The sequence below is a fragment of the Lygodium microphyllum genome, chromosome 8 (genome assembly GCF_053477565.2).
Source record: "Lygodium microphyllum isolate KBCC chromosome 8, Lygodium_microphyllum_v1.1.10, whole genome shotgun sequence".
In the NCBI taxonomy this organism is placed as follows: domain Eukaryota; kingdom Viridiplantae; phylum Streptophyta; class Polypodiopsida; order Schizaeales; family Lygodiaceae; genus Lygodium; species Lygodium microphyllum.
The window spans coordinates 94,413,803-94,440,343 of record NC_141142.1 but is presented as its reverse complement, the minus strand read 5'-3'; positions in this window follow the sequence as shown (position 1 = coordinate 94,440,343).

The following is a 26,541-nucleotide window of genomic DNA, read 5'->3' as shown; positions in this document are numbered from 1 at the left end:
AAAGAGCTTACAACCATGGAGAAGAGATGGGCAGTAGAGAAAAAGCATCATCAATGTTATGCTTCAATGAGAATACAATTTTTGGAAGAGTTGTATGAGGATGATTCGCTAAAAATAGCCATTCATGACAAAGAAAGCTGAGTAGTCTGAAGCTAAATTCAAAAGGACTTTTAAAAAAAGCTTATGGGTTTTTCTTGAAAGACAGATATTTATGGAAGCATGCAAAGAAAAGAGAGGAGCTCCATTACGTATATTGGGAGATAGGTCTTCTCAACAACAGGTGATGCATGAGTTTCATGAAAGCTTATGGGCTACACATATAGGAGTTTAGAGCACATTTGCCAATATCAAAGAGAAGTATTGGTGGCAGAACATGTATAACGATCTGGAGCTGGTGCGCAGATCGGATACAGTATGCTCGCGTAGTGAATGCCGGAAGGTCCCCAAGAACAATGAACTCTACTTTTTGCACAAATTACAAGGTAAAAAGCATGAACGACAAGAGCAAGAGACCAATTGGGTGCAATCTCCCACCATGCCTTGTGTGAGCGCTCCACAAAGCATGTATTTTATGTATATTTCATCTTCATGCTCAAATAATATCCCAAATTACAAAATACCAAGCTTTTAGCTTTTGAGTTTGCTTTTACACAAAAAGAGGAATAAAGCTAATGGACGGTCCCCAAAGAGTCTAGCATGCCCAATACAATGTCCAAATAGAAATAACATTACCGTACGCCCATGCGCATACAAAATAATAATAAATAATCCATGCCTCAATAAATAGGCATGACAAAATATAGGCGTGGCGCCTATCAAAATATAATCCATAAATCGAATACTCGCTATCCTCCAATGCTTTGCTCCGCCACTGCTGCTATCTCTACACATCAACTGAAGCATTCACAATTGTTAGTAAAATAATACAATTAAACCAACAAAAGTGAATACCTAGCAGTCTTCAGCTACATAAATAAATCAACTGGTTAGAAATAAATCCTAACCTTAATTGATTACGAGTGTGCACTCTAAACTCATAAACGTTTATTAATTTAATATGCATTTTGCGGAATCACCCGCTATGGAATCACCCATGTACACACTAAATTAATGAAACGCCCGAAAAGGACAGGCGTTCCCAACAACTTCTCGCACAAAGAATCAACTTTGTGTATGAGCCCCGGTCATCAAAGTTTATAGAATCCACTGTAAAACCTCACGGAATCCACCGTGGCACGAAATCCACTGTGGCACGGAATCCACCGTGAAATATGCCTCCTGGCATCACAGATCCTTGCAGTTTGTCCATAAGGTCATCAACTCTAGGAATGGGATACCTATTCTTTACAGTGATCTTATTTAAAGCTCGATAGTCAATGCACATACAATAGGTATTATTCTTTTTCTTGACTAACAGAACAGGTGCACCAAATGGAGAACTACTAGGTCTAATCAATCCTCTATTTAGTCATTCCTCAACTTGACTCTGAATTTCTTTTTGCTCTATCTGGTTATGCCTATATGGTGCTTTGCAAGGTGGTTGTGTGCCAGGGATCAAATCTATCTTATGGTCTTCTGGACATGAAGGAGGTAAACCAGGTGGTAGGTCTTCTGCAAAACAGTCCTTAAAATGTGCAAGAAATTCTTTATGCCTAGGGTGCATATGATTTTCTTTTACTTGCAATTCATTCACCCAAATGAGATTAGATTTACTACTCTTGCGTAATGCACGTTTAGCTTGAGTATGCGAAAGCAGTGGAAAAACATTAGATGCATGCATACCATATAATGTAATAAATTTTCCTTGAAAATTAATATTCATTGAGTGTGTGGAATAATCTATATCTGGGTTATGTTGATGACGCCAACGCATACCTAAAATAATGTCACTCGACTGTAATGGAACAACTAGGAAATTTCTTCTTTCAGTGTATTGACCAATTTGAATCTCTAAATCTTGCACTTCCTGTGTACCATTATACCTAGTGCCTAAGAATGCATCTTTGATGTGATAGTGCGTAGATACAGTCTGTAATTTCAATTCTTTTACTAATTTTGCTGAAATAAAATCATGAGTACTACCGTCATCATGCAAAATAATCTTTTCCTTTTCATGCACCAAACATTTCATAGTCAATAAAGAATGTGGAGTAGGCATACCTGGTAAAGTATCCGAAGGTGTAATACTATCATCCTCATCTTCAGTGAAATCAGGCATATCTTCATGTTCGTCTTCATCCATTGCTCCAAGGTAGTTGATATGGGCAGGTGGCTTCTTTGAATGACAATTTGCTACTAGATGTCCAGGCTGGTGGCATTTATAGCATACTATTGGCTTGGCTTTGGTTACATTGTTTGCAATGGCGGGAAGTTTAGGTACATTAGGGTTTGGCTATGAAATAGGCTTGGAATTTTGATTGACATTGGCTGGTAATGTAGGTGGTTTTGCCCAATTTCTGCGGAAAGATAATGAAGAGAAACGACTTGGATTAAATCTTCTAAAATGGAATTGAATTTTTTAGATCCATAATTACCATTGGCTTGGAATTGCTGTGGACGTCTGTCTCTACCTCGTAGCTTGTCTTCAGTGTCGTGAGCTAGTGAAATGGCGTCTTCAAGAGTAGCAGGCTTGAACGTGTTAACTTCAGCGTAGTAATGCCCAAGGAGTCCAGGCATATACTTACGCTTATGTGTCACTTCAGGTACGTCTTCAAGCATGCGTAGCTGGAGTAATACATTCCAAAAATGCTCTGTATACTGAGGAATAGGCTCACAATCCCATTGTGCTGGAGAAGATCCCATTGCTTAATAGCTTTCTCATGAAATTGTGGAGGAAGGAAATTCTGCATGAACTTCTTCTTGAAATTCTCCCAAGTATCAGGACAATCTATGCTCTTGCGTACTACAGTCCACCAAAGAGATACTCTATCTACTAAATGATTAGTGACACACTTGATTTTATCTTTTTTTGCATAGGTTTCCTCATGGAAATAGTCATCAAACTGACTAATGAATGCTAGAATAGTTTTTCCTTCTCCTATGCCATTGAAAGTACGGAATTTGAAACTTCTTTTACTTATCTTTGATTCCTTGCGGATGGTTTGAGCTTCAAGAGTTGCGTCTATGGTACATCAAATAACATCTTCAGCTTGAGGTTCTTCTTTGTCGGTAGACGCTCTTTGTAAATTTGCCAGTTGAGCTTGCAATGCTTGCCTAGCCCTTCGTTATTCTTGCAATTGCATCATGATTAAGTCCAGCTTTTGCTCCATCGTAGGCTCAGCTAAGTCTCCTTCAGCCCATAAGATCATCCATATGTGGTTCCGTCATCCTGCAAAACTCAAAAGACCTTTCTCACTCAAAATCTAGTTAGCGGGATGAGCGTAACTCAAGTTCGGGAATACAAGGCTTATGTGTTTTTGGATATAGCTTTGTCAATCTTCAAAAAATCTGTGTTTTATCCTTCTTCGTATGCTGGATATGCTTCAGCAAACCTGCGTATAGGTAGAGTTCCTTCCAATGAACAACTTTGCAATTCGGAGTTTCTGTGCAAGAACAGCCCTTCTAGGAGTTTTGAGCACAAGTCAGTTCTGACTCCAGTTGACTTGTCTGACTTGCAAAGTTGCAAACTTGCAGAACTTAGTCGATTTACAAAACTTGCAGAACTTGAACTGCTTTAGATGGCTTGCAGTATTTCAACTTGAGAGACTTGCAGAATCCACTTATTGTGTCCTTACTGAAGCTTAGGTAGCTTTGGTGCTTTAGTAAGTAAGTTCAAAATCTTACTGTGATAAAACGTAATTTCGTGCAGGGGGCCGTTTTTCTGCCCAGGGCAGAAAAATCGGAGGTCTCTGAAGACCTCGCGATGACAAATCGAAGCTTTTCCAAGCTTCTTAAAGCTTAGAAAGCTTTAATGCTAAGCTTACTAATAATAAAGCTTTGAAGTTTATGAGCTATGGAGGATTTCTCACTCTTTATCCACGACTTGATGAAGGAGATGTAGGAGTGGTCCTCCGCCTCTGTAGCCCGGTCCTTTGCGATCAAATGACGGAAACAAGGGTTCTTGATTGCTAGAAGTCTGCCTGTATCGACGGTTCGCGACGAGATTGACCGTAGAGCCCGATCGTTCTAGGAGCTCCGCCTTCACACAAGATGGGTAGCAATTGGAAGCTCTTGATCTCAACTCTGCTCTGATACCACTGGTGCGCAGATCAGATGTTGTATGCTCGCGTAGTGAATGTCGGAAGGTCCCCAAGAACAATGAACTCTACTTTTTGCACAACTTACAAGGTAAAAAGTATGAACGACAAGAGCAAGAGACCAATTGGGTACAATCTTCCCCCATGCCTTGTGTGAGCGCTCCACAAAGCATGTATTTTATGTATATTTCATCTTCATGCTCAAATAATAGCCCAAATTACAAAATAGCAAGCTTTTAGCTTTTGAGTTTGCTTTTACACAAAAATAGGAATAAAGCTAATGGACGGTGCCCAAAGAGTCTGGCACGCCCAATACAATGTCCAAATAGAAATAACATAACCGTACGCCCATGCGCATACAAAATAATAATAAATAATCCATGCCTTAGTAAATAGGCATGACAAAATATATGCGTGGCGCCTATCAAAATATAATCCATAAATTGAATACTTGCTATCCTCCAATGCTTTGCTCCACCACTACTGCTATCTCTACACATCAACTGAAGCATTCACAATTGTTAGTAAAATAATACAATTAAACCAACAAAAGTGAATACCTAACAGTCTTCAGCTACATAAATAAATCAACTGGTTAGAACTAGATCCTAACCTTAATTGATTACGAGTGTGCACTTTAAACTCATAAATGTTTATTAATTTAATATGCATTTTGCGAAATCACCCGCTATGGAATCACCCATGTACACACTAAATTAATGAAACGCCTGAAAAGGGTAGGCGTCCTTATCAACTTCTCGCACAAAGAATCCACTTTGTGTATGAGCCCCAGTCATCAAAGTTTACAGAATCCACTGTAAAACCTCACGAAATCCACTGTGGTACGGAATCCACCGTGAAATATGCCTCCTGGCATCACAGATCCTTGCAGTTTGTACATAAGGTCATCAACTCTAGGAATGGGATACCTATTCTTTACAGTGATCTTATTTAAAGCTCGATAGTCAATGCACATACAATAGGTATTATTCTTTTTCTTGACTAATAGAACAGGTGCACCAAATGGAGAACTACTAGGCCTAATCAATCCTCTATTTAGTAATTCCTCAACTTGACTCTAAATTTCTTTTTGCTCTATCTGGTTATGCCTATATGGTGCTTTGCAAGGTGGTTGTGTGCCAGGGATCAAATCTATCTTATGGTCTTCTGGACATAAAGGGGGTAAACCAGGTGGTAGGTCTTCTGCAAAAGAGTCCTTAAAATGTGCAAGAAATTCTTTATGCCTAGGGTGCATATGATTTTCTTTTACTTGCAATTCATTCACCCAAATGAGATTAGATTTACTACTCTTGCGTAATGCACGTTTAGCTTGAGTATGCGAAAGCAGTGGAAAAACATTAGATGCATGCATACCATATAATGTAATAAATTTTCCTTGAAAATTAATATTCATTGAGTGTGTGGAATAATCTATATCTGGGTTATGCTGATGACGCCAAGGCATACCTAAAATAATGTCACTGGACTGTAATGGAACAACTAGGAAATTTCTTCTTTCAGTGTATTGACCAATTTGAATCTCTAAATCTTGCACTTCCTGTGTACCATTATACCTAGTGCCTAAGAATGCAGCTTTGATGCGATAATACATAGATACAGTCTGTAATTTCAATTCTTTTACTAATTTTGCTGAAATAAAATCATGAGTACTACCGTCACCATGCAAAATAATCTTTTCCTTTCCATGCACCAAACATTTCATAGTCAATAAAGAATGTGGAGTAGGCATACCTGGTAAAGTATCCGAAGTTGTAATACTATCATCCTCATCTTTAGTGAAATCAGGCATATCTTCATGTTCGTCTTCGTCCATTGCTCCAAGGTAGTTGATATGGGCAGGTGGCTTCTTTGAATGACAATTTGCTGCTAGATGTCCAGGCTAGTGGCATTTATAGCATACTATTGGCTTGGCTTTGGTTACATTGTTTACAATGGCGGAAAGTTTAGGTAGATTAGGGTTTGGCTGTGGAATAATCTTGGAATTTTGATTGACATTGGATGGCAATGCAGGTGGTTTTGCCCAATTTTTTAGGAAATATGATGAAGAGAAACGACCTGGATTAAATCTTCTAAAATTGAAATTGAATTTTTTAGATCCATAATTACCATTGGCTTGGAATTGCTGTGGACGTCTGTCTCTACCTCGTAGCTTGTCTTCAGTGTCGTGAGCTAGTGAAATGGCGTCTTCAAGAGTAGCAGGCTTGAACATGTTAACTTCAGCGTAGTAATGCCCAAGGAGTCCAGGCATATACTTGCGCTTATGTGTCGCTTCAGGTACGTCTTCAAGCATGCGTAGCTGGAGTAATGCATTCCAAAAATGCTCTGTATACTAAGGAATAGGCTCACGATCCCGTTGTGCTGGAGAAGATCCCATTGCTTAATAGCTTTCTCATGAAACTGTGGAGGAAGGAAATTCTGCATGAACTTCTTCTTGAAATTCTCCCAAGTATCAGGACAATCTATGCTCTTGCGTACTACAGTCCACCAAAGAGATGCTCTGTCTACTAAATGATTAGTGACACACTTGATTTTATCTTTTTTTGCATAGGTTTCCTCATGGAAATAGTCATCAAACTGACTAATGAATGCTAGAACAGTTTTTCCTTCTCCTATGCCATTGAAAGTACGGAATTTGAAACTTCTTTTACTTATCTTTGATTCCTTGCGGATGGTTTGAGCTTTAAGAGTTGCATCGATGGTACGTCGAATAAGATCTTCAGCTTGAGGTTCTTCTTTGTCAGCAGACGCTCTTTGTAAATTTGCCAGTTGAGCTTGCAATGCTTGCCTAGCCCTTCGTTCTTCTTCCAGTTGCATCAAGATTAAGTCCAGCTTTTGCTCCATCGTAGGCTCAACTAAGTCGCCTTCAGCCCATAAGATCATCCATATGTGGTTCTGTCATCCTGCAAAACTCAAAAGACCTTTCTCACTCAAAGTCTAGTTAGTGGGATGAGCGTAACTCAAGTTCGGGAATATAAGGCTTATGTGTTTTTGGGTATAGCTTTGTCAATCTTCGAAAAATCTGTGTTTTATCCTTTTTTGTATGCTGAAGATGCTTTAGCAAACCTGCGTATAGGTAGAGTTCCTTCCAATGAACAACTTTGCAGTTCGGAGTTTCTGCACAGGAACAGCCCTTCTAGGAGTTTTGAGCACAAGTCAGTTCTGACTCCAGTTGACTTGTCTGACTTGCAGAGTTGCAAACTTGCAGAACTTAGTCGATTTACAGAACTTGCAGAACTTAACCTGCTTAAGATGACTTGCAGTATTTCAACTTGAGAGACTTGCAGAATCCACTTAGTGTGTCATGACTTACTGAAGCTTAGGTAGCTTTGGTACTTTAGTAAGTAAGCTCAAAAGCTTACTGTGATAAAACGTAATTTCGTGGGGGGGGGAGGGCCATTTTTCTGCCCACGGTGGAAAAATCGGAGGTCTCTGAAGACCTCGCAATGACAAATCGAAGCTTTTCCAAGCTTCTTAAAGCTTAGCAAGCTTTAATGCTAAGCTTACTAATAATAAAGCTTTGAAGTTTATGAGCTATGGAGGATTTCTCACTGTTTATCCACGACTTCATAAAGGAGATGTAGGAGTGGTCCTCCGCCTCTGTAGCCTGGTCCTTCGTGATCCAATGACAAAAACAGGGGTTCTTGATCGCCAGAAGTCTGCCTATATCGACGGTTCACGACGAGATTGACCGTAGAGCTCGATCGTTCCAAGAGCTCCGCCTTCGCACAAGATGGGTAGCGATTGGAAGCTCTTGATCTCAACTCTGCTCTGATACCACTGGTGCGCAGATCGGATGATGTATGCTTGCGTAGTGAATGCCGGAAGGTCCCCAAGAACAATGAACTCTACTTTTTGCACAAATTACAAGGTAAAAAGCATGAACGACAAGAGCAAGAGACCAATTGGGTGCAATCTCCCCCCATGCCTTGTGTGAGCGCTCCACAAAGCATGTATTTTATGTATATTTCATCTTCATGCTCAAATAATAGCCCAAATTACAAAATAGCAAGCTTTTAGCTTTTGAGTTTGCTTTTACACAAAAATAGGAATAAAGCTAATGGACGGTGCCCAAAGAGTCTGGCACGCCCAATACAATGTCCAAATAGAAATAACATAACCGTACACCCATGCACATACAAAATAATAATAAATAATCGATGCCTCAATAAATAGGCATGACAAAATATAGGTGTGGCGCCTATCAAAATATAATCCATAAATCGAATACTCGCTATCCTCCAATGCTTTCCTCCGCCACTGCTGCTATCTCTACACATCAACTGAAGCATTCACAATTTTTAGTAAAATAATACAATTAAACCAACAAAAGTGAATACCTAGCAATCTTCAGCTACATAAATAAATCAACAGGTTAGAAATAAATCCTAACCTTAATTTATTACGAGTGCACACTCTAAACTCATAAACGTTTATTAATTTAATATGCATTTTGCGGAATCACCCATGTACACACTAAATTAATGAAACGCCCGAAAAGGACAGGCGTCCCCATCAACTTCTCGCACAAAGAATCCACTTTGTGTATGATCCCCGGTCATCAAAGTTTACGGAATCCACCGTAAAACCTCATGGAATCCACCGTGGCACAAAATCCACCGTGAAATATGCCTCCTGGCATCATAGATCCTTGCAGTTTTTCCATAAGGTCATCAACTCTAGAAATGGGATACCTATTCTTTACAGTGATCTTATTTAAAGCTCGATAGTCAATGCACATACGATAGGTATTATTCTTTTTCTTGACTAACAGAATAGGTGCACCAAATGGAGAACTACTAGGTCTAATCAATCCTCTATTTAGTAATTCCTCAACTTGACTCTGAATTTCTTTTTGCTCTATCTGGTTATGCCTATATGGTGCTTTGCAAGGTGGTTGTGTGCCAGGGATCAAATCTATCTTATGGTCTTCTGGACATGAAGGAGGTAAACCAGGTGGTAGGTCTTCTGCAAAACAGTCCTTAAAATGTACAAGAAATTCTTTATACCTAGGGTGCATATGATTTTCTTTTACTTGCAATTCATTCACCCAAATGAGATAAGATTTACTACTCTTGCGTAATGCACGTTTAGCTTGAGTATGCGAAAGCAGTGGAAAAACATTAGATGCATGCATACCATATAATGTAATAAATTTTCCTTGAAAATTAATATTCATTGAGTGTGTGGAATAATCTATATGTGGGTTATGCTGATGACGCCAACGCATACCTAAAATAATGTCACTCGACTGTAATGGAACAACTAGGAAATTTCTTCTTTCAGTGTATTGACCAATTTGAATCTCTAAATCTTGTACTTCCTATGTACCATTATACCTAGTGCCTATGAATGCAACTTTGATGCGATAATGCGTAGATACAGTCTGTAATTTTAATTCTTTTACTAATTTTGCTGAAATAAAATCATGAGTACTACCGTCATCATGCAAAATAATCTTTTCCTTTCCATGCACCAAACATTTCATAGTCAATAAAGAATGTGGAGTAGGCATACCTGGTAAAGTATCCGACGTTGTAATACTATCATCCTCATCTTCAGTGAAATCAGGCATATCTTCATGTTCGTCTTCGTCCATTGCTCCAAGGTAGTTGATATGGGCAGGTGGCTTCTTTGAATGACAATTTGCTGCTAGATGTCCAGGCTGGTGGCATTTATAGCATACTATTGGCTTGGCTTTGGTTACATTGTTTGCAATGGCGGGAAGTCTAGGTACATTAGGGTTTGGCTGTGGAATAGGCTTGGAATTTTGATTGACATTGGATGGTAATGCATGTGGTTTTGCCCAATTTTTGCGGAAAGATGATGAAGAGAAACGACCTGGATTAAATCTTCTAAAATTGGAATTGAATTGTTTAGATCCATAATTACCATTGGCTTGGAATTGCTGTGGACGTCTGTCTCTACCTCATAGCTTGTCTTCAGTGTCGTGAGCTAGTGAAATGGCGTCTTCAAGAGTAGCAGGCTTGAACATGTTAACTTCAGCGTAGTAATTCCCAGGAGTCCAGGCATATACTTGCGCTTATGTGTCGCTTCAGGTACGTCTTCAAGCATGCATAGCTGGAGTAATTTATTCCAAAAACGCTCTGTATACTGAGGAATAGGCTCACAATCTCGTTGTGCTGGAGAAGATCCCATTGCTTAATAGCTTTCTCATGAAATTGTGGAGGAAGGAAATTCTGCATGAACTTCTTCTTGAAATTCTCCCAAGTATCAGGACAATCTATGCTCTTGCGTACTACAGTCCACCAAAGAGATGCTCTGTCTACTAAATGATTAGTGACACACTTGATTTTATCTTTTTTTGCATAGGTTTCCTCATGGAAATAGTCATCAAAGTGACTAATGAATGCTAGAATAGTTTTTCCTTCTCCTATGCCATTGAAAGTACGGAATTTGAAACTTCTTTTACTTAGTTTTTGGGTATAGCTTTGTCAATCTTCGAAAAATCTGTGTTTTATCCTTCTTCGTATGCTGAAGATGCTTCAGCAAACCTGCGTATAGGTAGAGTTCCTTCCAATGAACAACTTTGCAGTTCGGAGTTTCTGCACAGGAACAGCCCTTCTAGGAGTTTTGAGCACAAGTCAGTTCTGACTCCAGTTGACTTGTCTGACTTGCAGAGTTGCAAACTTGCAGAACTTAGACGATTTACAGAACTTGCAGAACTTGACCTGCTTTAGATTACTTGCAGTATTTCAACTTGAGCGACTTGCAGAATCCACTTAGTATGTCCTAACTTACTGAAGCTTAGGTAGCTTTGGTGCTTTAGTAAGTAAGCTCAAAAGCTTACTGTGATAAAACGTAATTTCGTTGGCGGGGGGGGGGGTAGGGAGGGGGGGGGGCGTTTTTCTACCCACGGCGAAAAAATCGGAGGTCTCTGAAGACCTCGCGATGACAAATCAAAGCTTTTCCAAGCTTCTTAAAGCTTAGCAAGCTTTAATGCTAAGCTTACTAATAATAAAGCTTTGAAGTTTATGAGCTATGGAGGATTTCTCACTGTTTATCCACGACTTGATGAAGGAGATGTAGGAGTGGTCCTCCGCCTCTGTAGCCCGGTCCTTCGCGATCCAATGACGGAAACAGGGGTTCTTGATCGCCAGAAGTCTGCCTGTATCGACGGTTCGCGACGAGATTGACCATAGAGCCCGATCGTTCCAAGAGCTCCGCCTTCGCACAAGATGGGTAGCGATTGGAAGCTCTTGATCTCAACTCTGCTTTGATACCACTGGTGCGCAGATTGGATGTTGTATGCTCGCATAGTGAATGCCGGAAGGTCCCCAAGAACAATGAACTCTACTTTTTGCACAATTTACAAGGTAAAAAGCATGAACAAGAAGAGCAAGAGACCAATTGGGTGCAATCTCCGTCCATGCCTTGTGTGAGCGCTCCACAAAGCATGTATTTTATGTATATTTCATCTTCATGCTCAAATAATAGCCCAAATTACAAAATAGCAAGCTTTTAGCTTTTGAGTTTGCTTTTACACAAAAATAGGAATAAAGCTAATGGACGGTGTCCAAAGAGTCTGGCACGCCCAATACAATGTCCAAATAGAAATAACATAACCGTACACCCATGCGCATACAAAATAATAATAAATAATCGATGCCTCAATAAATAGGCATGACAAAATATAGGCGTGGCGCCTATCAAAATATAATCCATAAATCGAATACTCGCTATCCTCCAATGCTTTCCTCCGCCACTGCTACTATCTCTACACATCAACTGAAGCATTCACAATTGTTAGTAAAATAATACAATTAAACCGACAAAAGTGAATACCTAGCAGTCTTCAACTACATAAATAAATCAACTGGTTAGAAATAAATCCTAACATTAATTTATTACGAGTGCGCACTCTAAACTCATAAACGTTTATTAATTTAATATACATTTTGCGGAATCACCCGCTATGGAATCACCCATGTACACACTAAATTAATGAAACGCCCGAAAAGGACAGGCATCCCCATCAACTTCTCGCACAAAGAATCCACTTTGTGTATGAGCCCCGGTCATCAAAGTTTACGGAATCCACCGTAAAACCTCATGAAATCCACCGTGGCACGGAATCCACCGTGAAATATGCCTCCTGGCATCAGGAGCATTATGTGGAATCATGCAATGTTTGTTAGCAGATGTATTCTATGGTAAAGTATAGAGATGGGTTGCAACCGACCTATCCATTGTCTATGCATTATAAATGGGTAGTTGATTTGGCTACCATGCCTACATGTTTATGGAATATGAGATATCTTGTGCTTGCATGAGAAGACTTGAAAAATCAAGTGGAAGGTCAAGCTCTTAATACAAAGGAGAAGAAGGAAGAGAGAGAGAGAGGAGAAGAAGAGGGAGAGACAGGAGGAGGAGAGGGAGAAGAGAAGGGAGAAGAGAAGGAGAAGAGGTAGAAGGGAAAAAGGAGAAGGAGAGAAGAAGAGGGAGAGAGGAGGAGGAGAGGGAGAAGAGGAGGGAGAAGAGAAGGACAAGAAATAGGAGAAGAGGTAGAAGGGAAAGAGGAGGAGAGAAGAAGACAAGGATAGAGAGAAGAGAAAGAGGAGAGGGAGAGAAGAAGAGTAGGAGAGAAAGAAGAGGAGAGAGAGATAAGGAGAGAGAAGGAGAGAAGGAGAGGGAGAGAGATTAGGACAAGAGGAAGAGAAGTAGAAGAAGAAGAATAGGAAGTGAGAGAGTAGGAGAAGAGGAAGAGAAGAAGAAGAAGAATAGGAAGAGAGAAGGAAATAAGAAAAGAATAAAAAGAGGGAGAGAGAGAGAGAAGGAGAAGAGAAGAAGGGAGACAGAGAGAGAGAGAGGGAGAGAGTTGGTGAGAGGTGAGGGTTTAAGGAGCCACACTCAAACCACCCCCTCGGCGAAGGACCCCCATCTAAGGATCCTTCCTACCCAAGCCTATCGTCCTGAAATCCGTTGAGGTCCGGACGGTCCAACCTCTGCGTGGCAAATGTCCCCCAAGAAGAAAGTCATGGTTTGCATAGGTGCCAAAGCTACCATTGGTACCGGTAATGCGGGAGAGGCAAGTGGAGTAACCAACGCAACAAATGCCCCTATGATCACAAATGAAACCCAGGTTTTCAAGCTTTATAATTAACTACGTATTATTTCTCATGGAAGAAATGAAGGGGTTAGCTATGTGCCTGAAACAAGGACGAGTCTTAGGGTTTTTGTTTACTCTAAGCACTCGGTTGCATGCGTGAAATGGTAGAGTATGGAGTCGTATAAGTTTATATGCATGAAATGATAGCTTTTACACACATAAAATGATAATGTTTTTGCATTATTTCACATAAAATAATAGCTTTTAAACCAGTTCACTGAATTAATAGTCATTTAGAATTCATGCTTCGCGATCATGACTAAAAGAAACACATGAAATGATAGTTTTTGATGGATAGAAACCTAGACCTTCATGAGATCCGGTGCATTAGGAATAAGTATAATTGCCTACGAATTGTTTTATCAATCATGGTGTGGACTATCGCAAATGGATACTCTCCTAGCTTAATTGAAGCTAGTGACCTAACCCTAAATGGATTGTTGACCCAAGTTATGCTTGGTTGTTTGAAAAGGTTGTAATTCCCTTGAGCGAGTGTTTTGATACATCCAAGTTAAATTCTGATTGTGCATGCAATGGGATTGCGATGCCTTGAAGCATGAGGTTGTGCATTCAACTATTTGTTAATGTGGTTTTGGATGTTAACCCAAGTGGGGTGTGTTTGATGATTGCATGGTCGGGTCTAAGATGACGGATTGCCATGGAAACAAAAGGGATGTTTTCCCTAGTGATTGTTTTTAAGCTGGGTGCTTCAGCTGTGGTTGATTTTCTAAAGGGATAATTAAGGAAGGATGGCACTAGGTACCCCCCGCAAACCGCTAACCCTAACCAAGGGGGTTGTGAATCTACGCTGAGAATATGGACCAAACCCGTCACGAGAGGTCTCTCCATGGAAATTACTTGGCGTAGGAGGACGCTTGGGTACCAGTGGGGGATCTGGCCATAAATCCCAATGCCTTCGGGCCCTACACACGTGTTCTACGTGACTCGAGATGGGATCTCGAGGCCTTGATACTAGTTACAAGGTGGAATCTTTGTAGGATAAACCTTCGGGTTTTGTTGCCAGGAGACGGAATGATTTTTCTGTGGAGGCAGAAAGGAACACTTAATTCTCCTATATGGGCAGGAGACAAACATGAATCTAAAGATAAGTTAAGGAAGTATTTGATCTTCTTTTATCTTGCCTTCGTATCTGTGCCCTAAATTACGTAAAGGAACCTGCGACGACTAACGAGTTAATTAAGGAAGCTACTTTTATGTGTCAAACATAACGTGGAAGGTAATTAGATAACTAAAACAACCCCCGAGGGAAGTGTGGTGGATGTGACCAATGGGTCTATCCTACGGAAGGGTGGTCTTGGTTAGCCGAGAGCTTTCCTCAAAGGAAATGTTAACGAGAAATGTTAGGAAAAATTCGGTCTATGACTGAAAATGTTGGCTAGGAACTTGGACTTCAGGTCAATCCTAGTGGGAATGGCTGGTTAAGTTTCCTTGTAGGGCAGACTCAAGAGACCCTAGTTGGCAAACCCTGTGTCATTCCTTGGGAGTGCCGGGCAGCATCTTCTAGATATATCTCTCAATGGACTGCTAAGACATATCCCGCAATTTGAGGATCGGGCACATTACAATGCAAAAGCCTTGCAAACCACATTAAGATTCAGTCAAGAGGATCATGAGATATGTAAAGGGTACTACAGATTATGGGTTGTTTTAGGCATATGGAAAATCTCTTGACTTGATAGGGTTTACTAATGGTGATTGGGCTAGTTGTACCTATGATAGGAGGTCAACCAGTGGTTATGCATTCGGATTAGGCAGCAATATGATCAGTTGTTGGTAGAGTAAGAAACAGCCTACTGTTGCATTGTCTAGTACAAAAGCTGAGTATAGAGGAGCTGCCTTAGCAGCTTGCGAAGCAGTTTGGTTGATGAAACTATTGAAAGAATTGGGAATGTAGCTGGAAAGCAGAGTGAGATTGCATTGTGATAACCTCAGTAGTGTTATGTTGGCTAGCAATCTTGTCTACCATGCTAGGTCCAAACATATTGAGGTTCACTACCATTTCATCAAAGAAATGGTTCTTACAGGGCATATTGAATTGATTCATGTGAAGATTGAAGACCAGGTAGCATATATATTTACCAAATCTCTTGGTAAAGAAAAGTTCATATACTTCAGATAGCTACTTGGAGTTTATCAGATGGTTTGAGTTGAGGGGGAGTGTTAGAATATCAAGCTCCCATTACTCTTCAATCAATCTATCTTTATGTGTGTGACCGACATTAGCTGGATACAGTTATACACGTATATGACATTCAGTAAGTCAGTGTGGTCAGTGACTTAACCACACTTAGTCTTGGTTAGTCATACCTATGTGTGTAAGTCTCTTTCAGTTTGTATGATGGAAGAATAATGGAAGAAGAACAACAATGAGCTAAGACTCATCTTCTGCTCCACTTTGTCTCTCTCCTTCTCTTCCAACATTGATCTGGGGTTGTATTTTCAATAGGCTTTGGTTGTTCAGGCATTCTTCTAGTTACCCATTTTGAAGGGCCAGAAGGGGAAGGGCCAGGTTTATCTTCTCTTCTTCTCTTTTCCTCAATCAAGATTTTTTTATGATTGACTTTAGCCAAATGTGCAAAGGCTGAAAAAGAATCTACCGGTTCTTCCCAACCAATTATTCCTTGAATGCACTGATTGGCATTAGTCCAGTCATCTTTGGCTGCTTTGCCGCGTTCCATTTGATCTAATGCATACATCTATACTTTAGATTGCACATCAGCTTTATGTGCTTTCAAATTAGATTTAGTCGGCTCAATTTGCAGCCCATAGGTAGCTGCATCAAATGTTGTGTAGGCATTCTTTCCAGCTAAATCTTCTAATCTTTTCTTCATTTCACCATTGCCAAAATTTGGCTCTAGTAGAAGGCCAATTTTAGCTGCATGAATTTTTTCATCTTTCCAAAAGACAAGCTTCTGTGCTTCAGCCTCATGGAAGGCAATACATTCCCTCTTGTCATGTTGTTGACCTATCACACCAAATACAGTGCCTCTTGTAGCCTTCTCACCTGGGTCTTTGAGTTGATGATTCTCCTCGTTCTTCAACTTTGGCATCCAGCTTCTCTACTTTCAAACTAGTTTTTGTAAGATTCAGATGAAGATCACGCATGCTTTTAAGGAGTTCATCCATGACATCATTTTTAAGAGGTGGATTAGAAGGAATAGAAGAAGAAAGAGTTGGTTGAATAGTTAAATAGATAGGGGTTTTTGGAGGTGGAACGGGTTCCATCAATGGAGTTGTTGAAGTTTAATTAGAGCTCAATCTTAGTCGCATCTGCTCTCTTTGAGCAATCATGTTAACTGCATCAGTAACATCTATCCATGCACTTTTGACTCATGTTTCAAAGGTAGCATCCTCTAAGAGATCAACAAGCTTCTCTTACAAGATGGAATCAGCAGCCTTAGGGAATAATTCAATCTTCTGACCTTCCATAATTTGTTGGTCTTCAGCATCAAGTTGTCCAAATTTACTTTCAAACTCATGGTATAGAGATGTTGCAACTAATCCTTTGTTGGGTCTCTCAACCCAATCAATGAAACTTTTCTTTTTCATAAAGCCAGAGTCTTCTAAGAAGAATTCTTTGTGTAGGGATTTTTTGAATGCAATCCAATCCGCATCTCATTGAAAAAGACCATGGATTCTCTCTTGAAGACCGTGTTTGCTAGTCTAGCAAAATAACGACTCGATGCATGCTGTGGTACACCAAAAGAGAAATTTTCTCAACATACAAGTGAATGAAAACAGAGATATTTTGACCATTAAATTGTTTTAATTCATGCCCAACTTCTTCTAGGGCCTTGATAGCTGTGGAATCAATCTTCTCTTAATCTTGCCTTTGTTGTTGTTGTTGTAACATTTGGATTTCTTGTTGTTGATTCTACTGTAGTATATGCACCAACTGTTGTATAGTATCTCCTAAAGAATCCCCCACCTTGGAGTTTTCCTACAACCGACCTTCATGCTAGGTTCACCAATGTCACAGCGCGTAGGGTTGAAGGTCACCATAGGGGTTTGGCAAGAAAACCGAACAAGATAGATGGAGATGTGTCTTCAAGAGATAAGTACATTCAAGTGAATGTTTATAGGTTTAAGAGGTACTTCACAACCTTCACTTCACCATATACTTTGGCTTATCTTGGAAAGACAGATTCATTCATAAGACGATTGAATAAATGGGTTAAGAGCTTGAAACTTATGGTCGCAAAGATGGATGATTTGCAAATAGGAGTATAACTTCAATTGATACAAGAAGAGTCTTGTCCTTCATTGCCTATGAATATAGCTGCCTATTTTAGCCTAGGCATGAAGAAGATCTTCAAGACACTTTTTTTTCAATTGATTAGTAAAATGAAGATAAAGGATCAAGATGAAGACTTCCTATATCAACAGATCATGAGATTCATGACTTAGAACAACGTAACCTGAATAAAGTAGTTGCATAAAAGCTTTAGCTTATGGATTTACTATTATGGATAGCCAAGATTAATTTCAAAGCATGGTAAGAAATCACCAAAAGAATTCTTTGAAACCTCCCTTGAATAAAGAGGAAGCAAGATACTATGTAGAGGAAATTACAAGTCTAGTTTGTACTTACAATGGTTGTAGATGAAGTAGAATCTGTGATTATAGGTTTTAGTCCTGAATTACCCTATTTTGGGCTGAGACAAAGATGCCAAGAGTATCACATAACAGTGCCAAAAAATGTCCTTGAAACTTTCTTACAAAGAGTATAGCTTGTAGTCACTCATGTGAACCAGGAACACATCCCATGATTTACCAAGATTACAGATGAGGATCACAAATGAAGCTTCAGCGCATGAATTCCCTATTTTAGGCTGCCAAGGATAATCCAAGATAACACCAATAATCTCCCAAAGAGTAAGTCTTGCAATGCCCTTTTCAAGGCAAGAGTGATTAGATGCAGCAATTACAAGTGAAAGTAGAGCATGTTCTCTTCATAAACCATAAGAGTAGAAAATGAAACATCAATGAGACAAGAATCAGCCCAAAGAAAGTAGGACCACATATGACAATACAAAATCAAAGTTTAATGTCTCCCAAAGATCTCTTCTTGATAGAGAAGAGAGTCTACATCAAGCGGTAGGTACATAAGGCATTGTCCCTCTCTTCTTCTTCACAAATGCATGTACCTCTTGAACTGTACAAGAGGTGCTTTGCAAAACAGAGATTCAGACCATAAAAGATCAAGCTTGGACCTTTGATAATAGCCCACAACCCTTGATAATTTAGATCAAGAAGTGGAACAAGAGGCTCTCTTGATAGGAGAGAGTTGCTACCCCATAAACATAGATACAAACAATGTTCATAGCTTTCTTCTTTCTTCTTCAAAGAGCATGAAAATTCCCCTGGGAATGGGCTGATGCCCTCCTCTTTATACAAATTTTCCTTGTTTCTCATAGCCAAGAGTGGCCTTCCATTTTCATCAATACATGGGAAGAGTGGTACTTACATGTCAAGTAGAGTCCTCTTCAGTTGCTTGTGGTTGCATGGCTTGAGCTCCTCCTTTGTGTGGTGGCTTGGACACCTCTTTCTCTCCTCCATCCATGGTGCCTTGATTAGCCCAAAAAATGTGGTGGAAAAAACTGACTGATCATCCTCTTTCAGAGGCTTAATGAAAGGTTTTGAAGTCTCATAAGTCATGCCAAGTCACTCAATGTCATGTGTGTACAAGGTTGACCATATACATTTTGGAGAGATATAAGAAGCTTAAGAGAGTAGTTTTCATATTCAAGCATAGTGGCAAAAATTACAAGGCAGCATCAAAGGCTACAGTTCCAACAACCCAGTCTTACATCATGTTTAATGCTTGGTGATTCTTGTCGAGAGATTCATAAGCTGAAAATATGGCTCCAAAACAAAGAGGGATATGCACCAATGGTAATCCCACATCTGACAATAGAGCCACATACCAAGGCATTGTAGTTAATACAAATACAACATTGGGTATGGGTAGTTTATCTCCAAAAACCAGGTACTAATTGCCATCCCCTTTAATTTTTGAGTCATAGATTATATCACCTTGGCATGCACATGAAATCATTTAAACGAGTAGCTTGAATTATTTTTCAATGGCTATGAGTTCGTAGGGAATCATAGGATAATTTTTCCACATTAGGTCCACCATAATCATGAATGACATTGCATAGATTTATGCATATGATGCATTCAAATTCGCACAAATCCTTGTACTAGATAAAATCATTGAGAGGGATAAACTTCATTTCAAATATTCATAAGACTCAGTTTTCAAAATGCATGTATCAAGAGGAGTTAATTGCTTCTAGATGCTATGCGATAAATTTATGCATAGCATGAACAACATATAAGGTTCCAAAGTATTGTCGACTCCCCTTTTCTTACAAATAGTAGGTATGTTTTCACCACATCAAAAATATATGTTGTAACATGCACACCTGATGGATTGCATAGTAAGCAATCTATTCTAAAAGATAATCATTTTTGAAACCCTAGATCTTTGCCCAAGCTCTTGCTAATATCATGAGCTGATAGCTCGTATTTGATAGATTGGAATCTTGATTACGTGTATAATTAGTACAAAAAATGATCATAAGGATTAAAACTAAGATGCCTTGAGATCCGTCTGATAATTACTACTTTCATCAATCCAATTCGTGGTTAGGCTAGATACAACAACAACTTCCATCCACAAAGTCAAGTAGAAAGCTCAAGGAATAGGAAACCCTAAGTCAAAGGAATTATCAATATTGTATAGTTGTATGAGACCTTAACATGTGCCTTATCCAAAGGAAGGGAGTGTTAAGTAAAATTTTGCATAGTATCGCTCTTAAATCTCAAGGGGGGGAGTGAATATGCAGATGGAAATGTTATCACATGTATTCTTGCATTGTTTGGAAAAAAATACAATTGGTTTTGTTGGTTGATCAAACAACATCCTACATGCTTTTATAGTCAACTAATTGTTGGATTGTCGTTTGGATTATTATTCCAAGGGCTTATGATTGATGGTAAATTCATGGTGGGAGTCTATGATGACAAATTTTCATGAGGATAAATGAATGTTTTCTTGGAAGACGACATTAGGACTTTGACCACCTTGATTGTGCTTGATTCTTAAATGAATTACTTAAGGAAAGGTTCTTTGCACGGGTGGATCACCTCCACGATCGCACTACGGATCAACTCCAAAAGGGCACTGCTCGATTCATGGGTCGAAGGTTGAGTGGTGAAAATTCCAACAATGGTAATAATGTTTCACTCCTAGGTATCTTGCGGGTCAGCTACAGCTTTGGACACCCCTTGCCAAGTCCAAAATGGAGTTGAAGATCTCCATGGACCCAGTGTCTATGGCATTGGAAGGTCCTATTCTAGATAAACGATGGAAATTGTGGTACCATGTGATTTGGACCAGCTACTTTTGCAGGGCATAAGGGACATATAATTTCTCTTGTATGGGCAAGAGACAAAGATTAACTTGAAGATAAGTTAAGGAACTTGTTTGAACTTATTTGTCAAAAGAACTGTTTGCTCTGTATTTGTGTTTGTGCTATAAATTACGCAAACGGACCCTGTTCCCTAAAAGTCTCAATTAAGGAAGCTGATTTTTAAATGTCACACATAAATGTGATAGGACCTAATTAAATAACTAAAGAATGCCTATTGAGGGAAGCGGGTGGATGGGACCCCCGACCGCATTATGGCAGGGTGGTTCCAGAGAATTGGGAGGCTTCTCATAAGGATTTACCAACGTCGCGACCCTTAGGAATTGTTAGGCTAGAACCCCGATTCATGCCATTTTAGGGGACCTCAATGGGACTATGCCCTACTGATAGAGAGGTTGAGCAGTGCATCCCTCTCCTTTTCCATTCTCTTTGAACCAAGTGTGGCATGGATCTGCTTTGGCTTGGGTATCTCTACGAAAAGTAGGATGTCCAAGACCCAATGCTAGAATGCTATCAGGAGACCTTGACCCCTAGAAACCCAAATTTTAGATCGATCCCTGTGGTTTTAGCCACGAATGTTCTATTGTGAGGCAAGAAACCCTAGATGACAAACCCCATAACATTCCACGGGAGTGCCACATAGCGTTGCTTAGATTCGTGTCTCGATGGACAACTAAAAAAGTGCCTAGACAGCTGATTGGTAAGCACGTTACAAAGCTTGAAATCTCAGATTATACCCTTCCAAGCAGAGTGATGGGACCTAAAATGGGCCAACATTAGCTATAGCACTAGCCGGACCTCTACTATGCATAAGACAACCCTAGGACCTCGCAGTCAGGAGCGTCTACAGGACACATTGCCCTGCCATCATACGTACATTTTGTGTTTGTATCGTGTTTTATAGTCCAACCCTTAACTTTATCAGACTCCTCAGGGGGATACCCTACACATTTTAGTGTAATTCACCACGTAGAATAACATAGGAGGCACACCTCGGCTGATTGCCGCGGCCCCACTGTGACCCTCCTACAACTTGGGGATTGGCCCCTTGATGCATCGCTAACACATATAATACATACAAAACAAACTCTGCTCTTGGTACCAATATTATATCATTCCAGGAATGTACCAATACTCACTTACTTGTCCCCTTGGACCCACCGTCTAGACCTACAACTTCGGTACCTTACTTCTCCAGCGTGTGTCATTTATACTTCAACCAAGTGCTATGCATACCAGGAATAGATGCCATGCGTATGATTCATGCAAAAGTGAAAGCCTTATTTTGTGCACAAAAAAATATGATTTAAAATCACTCTATGTGTCGTGCAAAAATAGCCCTTTTAATGAATTTCCACAAATATGCAATGCTACGTTGTAGGAACCTAGCACTAAGGCTAACCCTTGTGTTGTTAGATCCATTATTTTCAAATAAACCACATCCTAAATGTTATGCATAAAGAGAACAATCAAACTTTGTATTATTTCAGCATTTAAACTGTTATATGATATCATCCTTCCCCCTCACCGTTTAAATTTTACTACAATACATAGGTTTAGGGGTTCTTTATGTCATTTTTTGTATGTAAAAGTAATAATACGCACTTTAACACAAAGGAAAAGGGCCAACCTCATGCTTCAGCCCCATTAGACATTCACATACATAGATCTTATTTTTCCATTTTTTTCTAGTGCAAAAAACTCTTTTTTTACCATTTTTTATTTTTCCCTAATTATTTTTTATAAAAAATATAAATTTTCTATTTTTTTCTAATGACTGATCATTTGAACTGAAACTCGGCATTTTTTCTTATTTTATACCATGTCCACTCATTTTTTCCCATTTAAAATCAAATTTCCATCAAAATTAGTGTTTTTTCAGGTTTTGAAAATTTACAATTGCCGTAAATCAATATGAGTTTTGCATGACAGTGATTTCAGCTCTCAAACATAATGCAAGGAACATTCAAATAAAATTTCAGCCCATGTGCACACCATTTAAACCATGAACGATAAAAAACAAGCAAAATTCTTTCATAAAAAATAGAGCATATCGCCTTTTTGCGTGTTTCGGGTTTCTTGAATAATTAATTGGGACTATGTATCGACCAACCAGCCATGGATTTTAGCATAGATCTTCTGTCAAGATTGTGGGAGGGAAGGAAGGAGTCTCACTTGTAGCTTTCTCACTTACACAATGGGGGAATACACACAAAGGTAGAGGCTAAAAACAGTTTTCCTCTTCTTAGTTATGTAAGCCAAAAAGAACTCTAGTACAAAGAAATAGAAGAACCCTATATATGGGTCTCAAACCAAACTCAACTAACTAAGGTGGCATACTACCTGAGCCACGAACTAGAGTAGATAAGGATAGCTGTCATCTAGCTTTTATTCATGGGCAGTGTACCAACTGCATCTACAGCTAACAAGTCGATGACATAAATGCACAACGGTCACCCTGGCATATCATGAGTGGAGCTCGATATCTCAACACTCCCCCTCGAGCTCAATCCCAATTCCTGCATACCAAGCAGGTCTCTGAACTTGCGCAGCTTCTTTGTGCCCAATGCCTTCGTAAATATGTTAGCTACCTGATCCTCTGTGGTGACATAAACTAGATCAATAAGACCTAGTAAAACCCTCTCTCGCACATAGTGATAATGCACCTCAATGTGCTTTGTTCTAGCATGATATCGTATGTGCATTGATTATCGTGCCCTAAATAAAATTACTATTAAGAATAGATATCCAATTCCTAGGGTAGATGATCTTATGGATAAACTACAAGGATCTCCCATATTCAGTAAGATAGATCTTAAATCTGGCTATCATCAAGTAAGATTGGATAAATCTAATATATTCAAAACTGCATTTAGAACACAATTTGGACACTATGAATTTCTAGTTATGCCTTTCTTTCTAACTAATGCACCAGCTACTTTTAGTCCTATGATGAATCGCATATTTCTGAAACATCAGCATTGTGTCATAGTATTCTTTGATGATATATTAGTATTCAATAAAAATGAGAATGAGTATTATGTGGAGCTTGGCACACCTAATGATTCGAGGCCAATCAAATTGGGTTTCATGCTCAGTTCAGAAGAGAGAGAGGACTATGTGTCCCTGATTCAAGAGTTCCGCGACATCTTTGCTTGGAGCTATGATGAACTTAGGGGTATTCCTCCTAGTATCACTGTGCATACCATTCTTGTAAAGGAAGGTACCTACCCTGTATGTTAGAAAGTAAGGCGTATGCCTTTTGAACTAAGGGATAGGTTGTTTAAAGAGCTTCACAAGTTGCGGAAGGCGGGTTTGATCTTTCCATTTTAGCATACTAAATGGTGTTCGCCAGTTGTGATTAGGAAGAAAAAGAATAATCAAATCCGGCTTTGAGTAGACTTTAGAGAGCTAAATAAATAGACTATTAAAGATTACTATCCATTGATGTTTATTGACCAAATTTTGGATCAATTGGCAGGTAGGGAAATATATTCGTTCATGGATTGCTTTGCAAGGTATAACCAAATAGCGATTGCTGAGCAAGACAAGCTCAAAATGACATTTATCACTATCTTCATTACCTTTGCGTACCATGTGATGGCATTTGGGTTATGCAATGCACGTGGTTTGTGGCAAAGAATAGCCGACAAGACCTTTGGTGACATCTCCCTAGAGGAATTGAAAGTATTCATTGATGACCTGGGGGCAGCCATCGTAAGAGAAAGACAGTTGATTATTTTGCAGAAGTGTTTTGAGCGTTGCATACAATTTTCCATAGCTCTCAACCCGCAGAAGTGCGTCTTTGGATTTTGACTGACCCTGAAAAGATCAAGGTCATAGTTGTTGATGGGACCTAAAATGGGCCGGCATTGGCTATGGCACTAGCTAGACCTCATGCATATGACAAACAACCCCACCACAGGGCCTTGCGGGCCAGGAGCGTCTGAAACTCACTTTGCACTAAATGCTTATGACGATTTTGTGTTTGTCTCCAATATGTAGTCCAATGTTCACCATCCCTTCTCCTCAGAGGGAGATCCCATAACATATAGGCATAATGCCTCGTAATACACACATAGGAAAGCACCTCTTGGCTGATTGTCATGGCTCCACTGCGACTCTCCTACACCTCGGGGATTAGCCCCAGGATGTGTCCCTCCAACATATATAACATTCATACAAACTCCACTCTTTCATAATTCATTGTTCTAGGATATTTTTATTTTCCTCACAAAACTTTTCCCAACAATAGAAGCACTCGTCTAACCCTACAGCCTGGGTTTCATGTCCTCTCAGTGTTGGTCAAAGTTTATCAAACAAGTGCAATGCATTCCAGGAGATACCACATGGCATGCTTGATGCAAGGTGCATGACAATTTTGCACAACCATTTTATGATTAAAAAACCAGCCATGTGAGGTGTGGAAAACAACCCTTTCATGAATTTTAACTAAGCGTCACGTGCTGCACTGCTTTAGGGACTAGCATCGAAACTTTCGTGCTACTACTCACCTATATTTAATTATGGAGCAATCCCCAAATGCTATGCACAAAGAGGGAAATCAGAATTTGTATCTTTTCAGCAATTACATCGTCATACAAACTCCCCCCCCCCCTCACCATTTAGGTGTTGCTACGGTGCATAGGTGTAAATGGTTATTTTGTATCATTTTTGTATATAAAAAGTACTAAACACGGACTATAACACAAAAGACAAGGCCGAATTGAGGCTTAACCTCATGCTTTAACCTTGCCAAACATTTATTATTATTCTTTTTCTTTACTAATAAAACAAGTGCGCCAAATGGAGAACTACTAGGTCTAATTAATCCTCTGTTAAGCAATTCTTCTATTTGATTTTGAATTTCTTTCTGTTCAATTTGGTTATGTCTGTATGGTGCTTTACATGGTGGTTGTGTTCTAGGAATAAAATCTATTTTGTGATCTTCAGGACGTGAAGGTGGTAGTCCAGGTGGTAAATCATTAGCAAAACAATCTTGAAATTAAGCAAGAAATTGTGTATGCCTAGGATGCATTTGTTTTTCTTTAGCTTGAAGTTCATTCACCCATATTAAATAAGATTTGCTACTTTTACGTAATGCACGTTTAGCCTGAGTATTAGTAAGCAGTGGAAAATTATTGAAAGCGTGCATACCATGCAATGTGATTTGTTTTCCTTGAAAATAAATTTTAATTAAATGTGTAGAATAATCTATATCAGGATTATATTGATGATGCCAAGGCATTCCTAAGATAATGTTACTAGACTGCAAAGGTACAACTAAGAAATTTCTTCGTTCAATATATTCACCAATTTTAATTTCTAAATTATGCACTTCTTGTGTTCCATTATATCTTGTTCCTAAGAATGCAGCTTTAATGCGATAATGTGTAGAAACAGTTTGTAAATTCAATTCTTTGACTAACTTTGCAGAAATAAAGTCATGTGTGCTCCCATCATCATGTAAAATAGTCTTTTCTTTACCATGCACAAAACATTTCATTGTTAACAAAGAATGGGGAGTTGGCATACCTAGCAAAGTATCCGAAGTAGTACCAATGTCGTCATCATCTTCCGTAAAGTCAGGCATTTCTTCACGTTCTTCTTCTTCGATTGCTCCAAGATAATTGATATGGACAGATGGCTTTTTCGATTGACATTTGGCTGGTAGATGTCCAAGTTGATGGCATTTGTAACAAACTATGGGTTTGGCTTTAGATACATTATTGGTAAT